The following is a 10,731-nucleotide window of genomic DNA, read 5'->3' on the forward strand; positions in this document are numbered from 1 at the left end:
AGAGAGAGAGAGAGAGAGAGAGAGAGAGAGAGAGAGAGAGAGAGAGAGAGAAATCAGTTGAAAAACGAATGACGGCTCACGGATGGATTATGAGAAGAGAATCATGTGAAGTCACGACCTTTGCCTCAAAAATCGTAAAACTTTTTTGCTTAGTGCAAGTGTTTGCGATGCCTATCAGAGATCAGTTTCTCCTTGATCTCCTTCTTAACGCAAAGGGGGAACAGAGCATTTCTAAGCATTTCCGAAAATTTCTTCTTTTTATACCCACCACTGTAAGACAGCGCAGCGCGTATACTCATTTCGTTTTTTTCCAAAATATTATATGTAACACCCAAGTTTCGCAGACCCTATAAAGTATATATATTCGCAATCAGCGTGAAATCCTGAGTTGATTTAGCCACGTCTTTCCGCCTATATGTATGTGTGTGTGGTGTGTGTTTTGCTAGCACTCTCCAGTTGTGCGAACGTATAGATATCAACTTCAAATTTGGTAGAAACATTGGAAGCTTCTGCATGCAGGTTGGTATTGAAAATGCGTCAAATTGGTCCGAACAGTGGCCAGTCCAGTGGAGCGTAAACTGAACGCAACTCCATTTTTCTTAACAAAAATTTGTGCGTTTTTGCTCGTCACCTGGATATTTTTAACGTTAGAAGGCTGAAACTTTCCCCATCTGCTTTACGAGACACTTTACTCTCTCCAGCTCCAAAAATGGAGCCAATCGACCCCGTCGAGACAAAGTTACGAGTAATTAAATTTAATTTTTTTTCACTACTTTTTAATGCTTATCTATCATAAGGTAAACAAGACCGAATGTTTAACACTATGTTAGTACACTGCTCAAAGGAAGATATCTTATCTTATCTGCCGAAAAATGGGTTACTTTTACGATACGACTACGATAGACACAGCGATTAATTTTTTCTTAATAATACCAGCGCTGTGGGTATCAAATAAAAGAACTTGAAGAGTCGAACGCGAAAAGCATAGTGGCGTGGGTATGCGAGATTCGGCCTTCACCGAATATAACTTTCATACTTGTTGTTTTATTGTCTTAAGCAAGAACGAGGCGACGCTACAAATTTTTTAGAAAATATAACTTTTCCTCTTTTTTTACTATAATCGATGCTTTGGATCTTGTACTATATGGAAAATAAAGTTTTCTCTGTGCCTGCAAGGAGCCAAGCGCATCGAAAAAACTTTTGACATGAAGTGCGTCCAAGCTGCGATGTTACAGACTAATGTCTGTCCTGCTGGCTTTCAGCTGCTCTAATACATTAGCAGATGTCTTTAGAAAATATTAGGTGCTTGCGAGTATTTTGATAATTTTGTCACTTTTGGCAAAGGCGTTTATTGCGAAAAATCGGCCCAATACATATATTAATCAAATCCATTCATCCTTTTCCATCATTTTCTACAACTTTTTCTCATCGTTGTGCCAATACGACAGCGATACCATGTCGCTGTGATCTAAACATGGATCTGTTTTTGGACTTCTCCAGCATTTCGAAATCGCGCACATGCCAAGCCATGCTGCATCGATCTGAACAAGTGGTAATCAGAAGATGCTATATCTGGTGATTATGTTACATGCGGCCGAATTTCGCATTCGAGCTGCAATATGTGTATCATTAATAACACTTGCAATGCATGGCCGAGCCTTTTCATGCAAGAGAATGACTTTGCGTCCGTTAACCGCTATTACTGGTCGTTTTTGGCAACAATATATCGTTCAGTTTGTTCACTGGACATCGGCAGACATCTGCAATAACAGTTTCATTCGGTATTAGCAGCTCGAAATACACTACACTTCACATAACACTCAATTCGTATGATAGTCATTATCCCTCCTTTTCAATCTTTTCCCGTTCATTCACCAATTGCTAAGGTATTTGTTTGAGTTTTTTGAGAGTTTGGGTGAGATTTTCGTTCCACAGGTCTCGCAATTCATTATCTCCGAACTTTTTTTGGTGCTCCAAATCATCCTTTGCCATTGACATCGAAATAATCGCATATCATGATAAGCTTCCAAAAGTGTTTAATAGGGAGATGTAGCAGATCTCTTCAAATCAAACAATAAGAGCAATGAATATCGAAAATGCAATTTTGAGCTTTCCATGGCTTGCCTCTGCATACGCTGAATAACATAATAATGCTGAATGAAAAACTGTTATTGATTTGATTGAACTGTACATTGATAGTTCGCATTACTGATCAAAACACATGCAAGCATCTATTACTTATGCTCTTTACGAAGCATTTTTAAAGAAAATTATATTAGCAGAGCTCTATCAAGGTGACGCTTGGGTAAAATATGAGTATGAGAAAGATTCGAAAGCGTTCACCGCTGCTGTCAAGCGATTGAAAGTGTATAGTTAACAGACTTTATTGTTAATTATGAAATCGATTCGAAGCGTGCGATTCCCTATTCCAGCAAGTTGCAGCAAAGACGCCGCTTGCGAGCTATGAAGAAGACTACACACGTGGACATGTGCGGGCATTTTAATGAAAGAAAATAATAAAAAATTATTATAATAAATAAATTTCATTATAGCTAACATTGTTGAAAGCTTTAAATAAATGCCTTTCTCTTGAAACACGATTTTTCGAAACAATCGACGAAATAATTTCTACTTCACTAGCTATACTTATCTTGATTATAAACATATATATATATATATATAGATATATATATACATATGTATTTTTTTTTTCATATAAATTTGCACCAGCTAGCTATGGGCCTCAGGGTCCCTTAAGTCACACATGCCATGCGAGAATGTCTCTCTAAGTGTTGCCCTATTTTAAGATTTTTCAAAGATAATTTTTTTTTTTTTTTAACACTTAAAGATATAAATGCATAAGAGATAAGATAGGAATATAAGAAAAGTACCACTTTTGTTAGTACCACTTTAGGACTTCTTTTTTCGAATTTATTTCCAAACGATGATCATCAGTCAATGTATTAGAACTTTTTCATTTCTTAAGAACAAAAAACACAATTTTTTTTTTTTTTTTTTTAAACGGGCTCCTCTTGCATTGCGTTACCCAATTAAAAAGTCATTTGACTTTGAATTTTATTTCTAACGTTACAATAGCACTACCCTGGGGAAAGAGTACTTGATTTAAAGAGCTTAACGGTCATTTTTTTAATTTTTCGAAAAATGTTGATGATAAAGTGAGCTACAAAAGAAAGTCATAGCCATTGAAAATTTGCGGCATTTGCGGCATTTGTTTGAATATTGCGCCAAATTTTCGGAAACGGCCGTCGTGGAAACAAATCTTTGTGACATATGCGAGGCATAAGTCATAGTTTGCTTCTAAGTACTCAATTCACTTGAAATGCCGGCTATAAAAACAATTCGACCCACTAGAAAAGCTTTTCGAGATCATTTGTGATGATAAAAACAAGTTAATAAAAAAATTTTTCAAAAATTCGATTTCTACTTCTCAAGATGGGAAATACTATAGTAATACTAGTAGTAGTAAAAAAAAGGATTTTGTTTTTTGGACAAAAGGAAAAGTGATACAATAATAATGTACCGTAAGGTTATTCAAGTCAAAGAAAAAATTATTATTGATAATATTAATTAAATAGTTAAAAATGCCAATTACGGACATCGTTTCACCATTACCAATACCCTACATTATTCTCAAATTGTTTTTATCGCGATTTTTCGAAAAAGTGATCGGATCCGAATCATTTTCAAAGCTGCCGTCCTTTGTTCAAAACACGTCAGTCTACAAAGAAGATGAAAAAAAAAAAAAAAACATCTCTAAAAATTACCGCCTGTTGAACACACGAAAATAATACGTATCGACGGAGAGATAAGCTGAGATCGATCCAGAAAAGGGTTGTGAATCGATCGGTATAGTAAAAGGCGGGTTTATCCCGATATCTCGCATAAACTTAAAATATCTTGCATCACAAGCGATGTAGGATAGGGTAAAAAGGAAATCACCGAAGATATTATCATAGGGTAGGCCTTGCTGATGCCAATTTGAATCCAGAAACAGAAATCGGTCAATCTACATGTCTACATAATTGAAGTAACGAAGCAGCGACTTTTCTTTTAAACATCGATTTATAGACGATTGCCGAGCATTGAAATGAAAAAGTTCAAGTCGTTATTAAAGAATATTTTGATGATAAAAAAAAATGTTCAAGAGATTTGATGAAAAATTGCTTAAGTATTACCTTAAAGAAAATTATTTTAACACTATTATAAAAAACTTGAGTGAAGAGAATAAAAATTCTAGAAATTGTTGTGAAAATGCTTTTACAGATGCCTACTACTGCCTGTAGTTTCTTAAGAGGGACTGATTTAACGCAGTTTGCAACAAATTTCTCCAGACAATCAGATTTATTCCATCTATTCTAGATGGTGGCTACAAAGCATCTCTTAAGTCAAACCAGGTTTCTCTGATGTTCGTTACGGAATTTTCATTTTCATTGCAAAAGTTGCTGATAAAATTATTTACCAAATTTTCTTCTTCTTCTTCTCTTCGTCTTCTTCTTTTTAAAAAAAAACACAAAAATATTTATAAGAAGATAACATTCGACTATATGGGTATACGGATAAATGGATCGTCGGATGATCTTAAAAACCGAACATGAATAAATCGTTTTAGAAACTTATCGTGATGAGAATTATTTGTATGATTCACGCGACCCGAAATGACGAATGCTCGACAAAACGATAAATGAAGCAATAGCTTCTTCTTACTTACTCTTATTAAACCTTCGCACTCCTATCTAGAGTTGTCGATATTTTATTTCTAACCAACAATTCCTTTGTCAGTATATAGTCGAAATTATAGAATGTGAAGTCGTTGGTAAAAAAAAAAAAATTAATAGTACCATGGCTTAATGTTAGGTAGTCCGGAATTTTTCAAATCAAATAAGTTTTGTTTTTTATATATCCGCGTGAGTGGCCGAAGGCGGGGAATCCCGACCAGCAAGTCAATGGTCGTAAATACGAATCTCAAGTGCGGTAGAGTTTTTAATAAAAAACCGATAGCCTTTGATGCTAATGCTTTTAAGAGTTTAATCTGAGAATTTATTTCGCTGGCAAAATTAATAATAATAATAATTTATAGATTTGACAATTTGTTCAATAATTAGTTGTCACTTTTTTTCACGCAATTTCATTATGTCCTCCTCGTAAATTCTTACACTGTCCTACACTGTCGGCTGAATTGAAAATTTGGTCGAGATAAAGAATTTTGCAGAGAAGGAAAGAGATGATGACCTGACTGTGCAAAGTGAGGTCTATGCGATGCCAAGTTCTAATCATTTTTGACGGTTGAGAAAAGAAGGTCTTGAGGTCTTGCATTGTCGCGCTGAGAATCAATATTTCTTCGATTAACCAATGCTGGACGTTTCTGCTGCAAGACTTCATTTAATTTGCTTAGTTGCTCGCAGTCTACTTTGAAATTAATTGTTTTGTTACGCGCAGCACGAGCTTTTAGTACGCGCTTCCTTTATAATCCTGGATATTCAGTTTTGCTATTATTTGAGATGTCTCACCGTGTTTACACTATGATCTATTGTTCTGCTCATTTTTGTATAGAACTAATTTTTCATCATCGATTGCAACTATCTGCGAAAATGGATTGTTTTGATCCCGTTTGAAGAGCATATCACAGATATTAATGCGTTGTGGTAAATAAATTTCTTTTAAATTGTGTGGAATCCATATATCCAGCTTTTTAACATAATCCACAAACTTTTTATGCAATCATTAATAATTATTTTAAATGAATTAAGTTTTTCGGCCATCTCACGAATCATTATCTGTTGATCAGCTTTAATCTTTAATCTTTAGTTGGTCGCCATCAATGGTATTTGGTTTAGCAGAATGCCGCAGAGCTTTCATTGGAACTTTTTGAGAAACGAAATTTCACAAATCAAATACATTCTGCTACAGCATTAGTTCCATACACACCATACATATTTCCCCATAGGCGATTTGCAGCCCGTTCACCTTCTTTGAAACAAAAATATGTAAAATATGTCTCATATGTGCGGTCACTTTGATCTTCCATTTTATAAATGAAATATATAAACATAAGCCTGCTCGATATAACTGAATACTTTTAACAATAGTCATCTGTGTAGCTATGTGGAGAATGTTCTTTTAACCTGGCCTCGGGAACGATCGCAACAAATTCCCGGACTATCTAATATTATCGATAAATAATTAAATAAATGGAATCCACAAAATAATGACATTCGCTTATCTATATTATTTTATCTTTGAACATTCGAGAGATGAAAAATTTGAATTAATTTTGATAAAATATATTTAATAGCGATTTGCAGGCTGTTGCAGATATTAGTTTAAGATGTTGACTAGACCGAAATATTGAAAATGTCGTCGACAGATCTTAGTGAAAAATCTTATCACTCAATAATATGCATGAAGGCGCGGGCACACGATCTCAATTTACATGGTTCTGCCCATAATCGCATTTTTTTGTTTTCGGTATTGTCTGTTGCTTGTTAGGAAACTCACGATTCCGTATTCAATTTTCGAAATAACTGTGAAACGCGAAGCAGTTGTCATATTTTGAATCGGTAAACAGAAAGATATATTAAATGTTAATGATGCTAAAGATGAACGCTATCCTCCTCGTTGCGAAAGTGTAATGAAAATCGAATAAATATTTCGGTCTTAATATAATATTTTCCAGTTATTCTGCACCACAATTCCTCTCAAGTACAACACTTGGAAATGTGGATCTTTTCTTTTTTTTTTTTTTTTTTTTGTTGGATATATTTAAGTAATAAAATTACGATTTTTTCAACAATGCCTTCATAAGTAATTGAAAAATTTCAAATCAGTAATGACAGAATGAGAATTAAGTTAAAAAACTTGTCATTACAATCACTCAGGTAAATTACGTTCCTGACCTGCAGCTTTCAAATCTTTCTTGCCTGTACTTTTGCCTAAAGCATTTTTTTTTTTTCTATCGAATCTAAATACTTTACACCTGTGCCCATTAAAACTATATTTTAGGTCTAAATGTTCTTTTCTTTTCTCTATTAGTTTTTACTTAATGCATCAGTCAAAAAACTCCCAAGATGACATATAGATTATATTGGTATTTAGATAGTGTCAACGTTTAACGAAATGTGTCGAAATTTGACGACATTAGTTAAATTCCTTCCCGAAGGCTACACACACGAAATTTACGATTTTCCATTGTTTTATGAAAATAAAAATAGCGTGACACGCTGCCACTTCGCTATGCTTTTTGTAATCGGTCGTTTGCAGTTCACTTCGCGTGCAGTAGTCCGCCAGCGTCTTAAAAAGGCCATTTCTCTTGACATATTTTTCGTCACATTTGAAATTTCCGCATTTGAAATCATTCCCGCTGCTCGTCGCCCGATGCAGCCCGATAGACAACTATTGATAGCGAAGATGCACTTTAAAATGCTTTATATAATTATTAGTCGCTCTTTTCTTTACCCGAAGATTTATTGCCAACATTTTAAAAGTTTCCCAGGCGACTATTTCCTTTCATCATCTTCAATTAATGGAATCGAAACTAGTATCTAGTTCAATTAGTAGTGACCTTGGGGGCCAAAAAAAATTCTTTCTTTCATTTTCATTTCACATTAATATTAAAAAAAATTTTACTTTTATTTTACTTTTCTTTGCTTCAAGTTTCCAAAAGTTGCAATTTTGTAAAGAGAGATTTTCATCTGAGGCGAGTAATAGTAAGTATATCGGTTATATGTTTTGTTCATGGCTCGAAAGTTACTTCTGATGGCCATATTTTGATTTTTAACTCACGTATTCCGAACACTATTTGTATTTACATTAAGGCGCGTTGGTGATATTTGACAAGCGATTTTTTGTGGATCTCCATATTTTCTTCCTTTTTTTTTTATTGCCGGATCGGAGGTAAAGATATTAGATATAAATCATTGAATTGAAATTGAGAAAAGTTGATAACCCGTTAAGGAGAATAAGCATAAGGAAAATCTCTTACTGTCATTTTCATCATTTCGAAATATTTTCAATATTTCAAATGTTAAAATTAATCGAATCGCTTTTCCTATCAAATCTCTTAAGGCAATAAGCAAGATGTCCTTGTCAAAATTGTAGTCCCACATATGTTCTGCAAAATCTATCTAAAAAAAAAAAATTGTCATAAGCCAAAGCGGTTCTTCTTGTAATTCATTGCTTTTGAGCAAGACGCCATAGTAAATAAGTAAGTAAATGCATAAATAAAGTCTCGCATAAAGTCACTTCAATCGATTTTCTATAATTACATATGTTAATAACTATCGCGTTATAAAGGAAACTTGAAATCCCTTAACGTAAACTTTTAATTAATATAATAGAAAAAGATGGTTGGTTCTAATCTCATGAGACTGATGAGGTTAGTGTTCATTGCTTTTAAGATAAGTTTTTATACAAAATAATATCGTTAGTAATTTTGAACTTTAACCGAAAGATCAACCCTAACTTGGCAATGTGACTCGCATAACTTTTTAAAGGGGGGGGGAAGACGAATTCTTAAGCTACAATGTCTTCATTAAAAGCTTTATTATGACTTGCAAGTGAAGAAACGAATAACTTGTTGATCTTTTAAAACGCCTTTGAATGGGACGAGGAAAGTTTCCATTTCTCACGCACTATGAATATATATATCCTTCGTTGCTTATGATTCTTAAATAGATTTTAATTTAATTTTATATACATATACGTTATTTGCTATTGCTGATTTAATCGGATCAGATTGAGTATAAATTTTATGTAAATCACTTTAATATCTTTAATAATTTGTTTGAAAAAAATTTTCATAGAATTAACTTAAGATAAAGCAAGTTTACCTATATTTGATTTCATGATTTTTTTTTTTATTCGATTTGTTAAAATTTTAAATTATATTAATTGATGTTAATTCAATTCAATTTTTATAATAAATTTTTACAAATTCTAGGGCTATTGTGTTTTCGTGAATAAAATAAAACTTTTTCTCAAAAATTAAATGTAATTAATAATAATATTCTATATATATGTATGTATGTATGTATGTACATATTGTTTTAAGATAATACACATATTTACGTATTGTATATAGTATGTGTAATGTATATTGTTATCCTATAAATTTCGCTGTTATACAAGCTCTTATATGTATTTAATGATGTTCACTTTAAATTATTTATAAATGAGCTGTAATGCTTAAAACAAATAATAAATAACATAACGGGACGAAAAAGTTAAAAAATGAAAAAAAAAAAAAAATAATAATAATAATAAAATATCTTTGACAAAATCATTTCGATCGCATATACGTGTACGTACGTACGTACGTATGTACGTACATTATTTTACAACTCCCTTGAGTAGAGTTATATGCACAGGGAAAAAAAGAAGCCAATTTCTTATTGTGTTACGCCCCAAAATAATAAGATGTGTATGTATAAATATAAGAATAAATATATGTATGTGGAAGCGCGTGTGCGCGTGTTTGTAAAGTTATTATAATTTTCTTTTTTCTTTTTTCTTTTTTCTTTCTTTTCATTTTAATTCAAGCCAAAAAGTTTCGCTATCAACATTGTTGAGAGTATTTATGCAACAACAACAACAACAACAATAATAATAATAACAACAACAACGACAACAACAATAGTACTTATTATGATGTTGATGACGGCAATGCTTTTGTGAATACATGAGTCTCTATATATATATATATATATATATATATATATATATGCACACGTGTAGGTCTGTGAATACGTATGTATTTGAAGAATACTTGTGTTTGGTAAAGAACAAATGCCAACAACAATGGCAGCTTGCGACCGGTGTTTATCATACACACAAAACCGCACATACAATGCATATACAAACAAAATCGAAAAAAAAAGACAAAAAAAAAAAAAAAAAATTCAAAAATGAAAAAAAAAGCATAAACGAGGCAAAGACGACCATGATATGCTCCACATCTGTACGATATATTTGATGCCCAATCCTCTATCGCAGTAAATCGCAGCCCCAAAAATATCAAGTACTCATACAAATACGCAGGCACATACGTATCCATACACATACACACACACACACACACACACACACACACATACACACACATACATGCACACACATACAAATATATATATATATATATATATATATATATATATGCGTTAAAAGTACGCACCCACACTATAGTTACTAAACAAAAGACAAAAAAAACCACATATGTGTGTGTACACAATTCGCCCTCCAAATGGCAAACACTTGAAGAGCGTATTTTAGTATATATTTTGCTCTTAAGGACTTCCATAGGGATGTGTTGCGATGGTAGAGTTTTGTGTGCAGAGAGAGATGCGTTTGTTATCTAAGAAATTTAACCGACATTGAAATTTTAGTTCAAATAAGTGAATCCAACACATAAATATATAAACACATGCGAAGTTACTCAAACTTTTGTCTCTATGCCCGTCCTATTCTTACACACTATAACCGTTCATGGCATACAGCAATGGCGATAACTTATTATGACACCGCCTTTTACTGTTATGTAAAAGTGGAGAAAAAGAGATGAAAAGAATATTTTTGATTTTTAGCATACATGAGCTTACTCTGTCTCACTTTACCGATATTTTCCTTTGAATTTTATTTTCATTAAATAATGCAGATGTACGTATATATCCATAAGAGTATATATAGATATATATATATATATTATATGCATGCAAATTT

This window comes from Glossina fuscipes, unplaced genomic scaffold, assembly GCF_014805625.2.
Source record: "Glossina fuscipes isolate IAEA_lab_2018 unplaced genomic scaffold, Yale_Gfus_2 0, whole genome shotgun sequence".
NCBI classification, from domain to species: domain Eukaryota; kingdom Metazoa; phylum Arthropoda; class Insecta; order Diptera; family Glossinidae; genus Glossina; species Glossina fuscipes.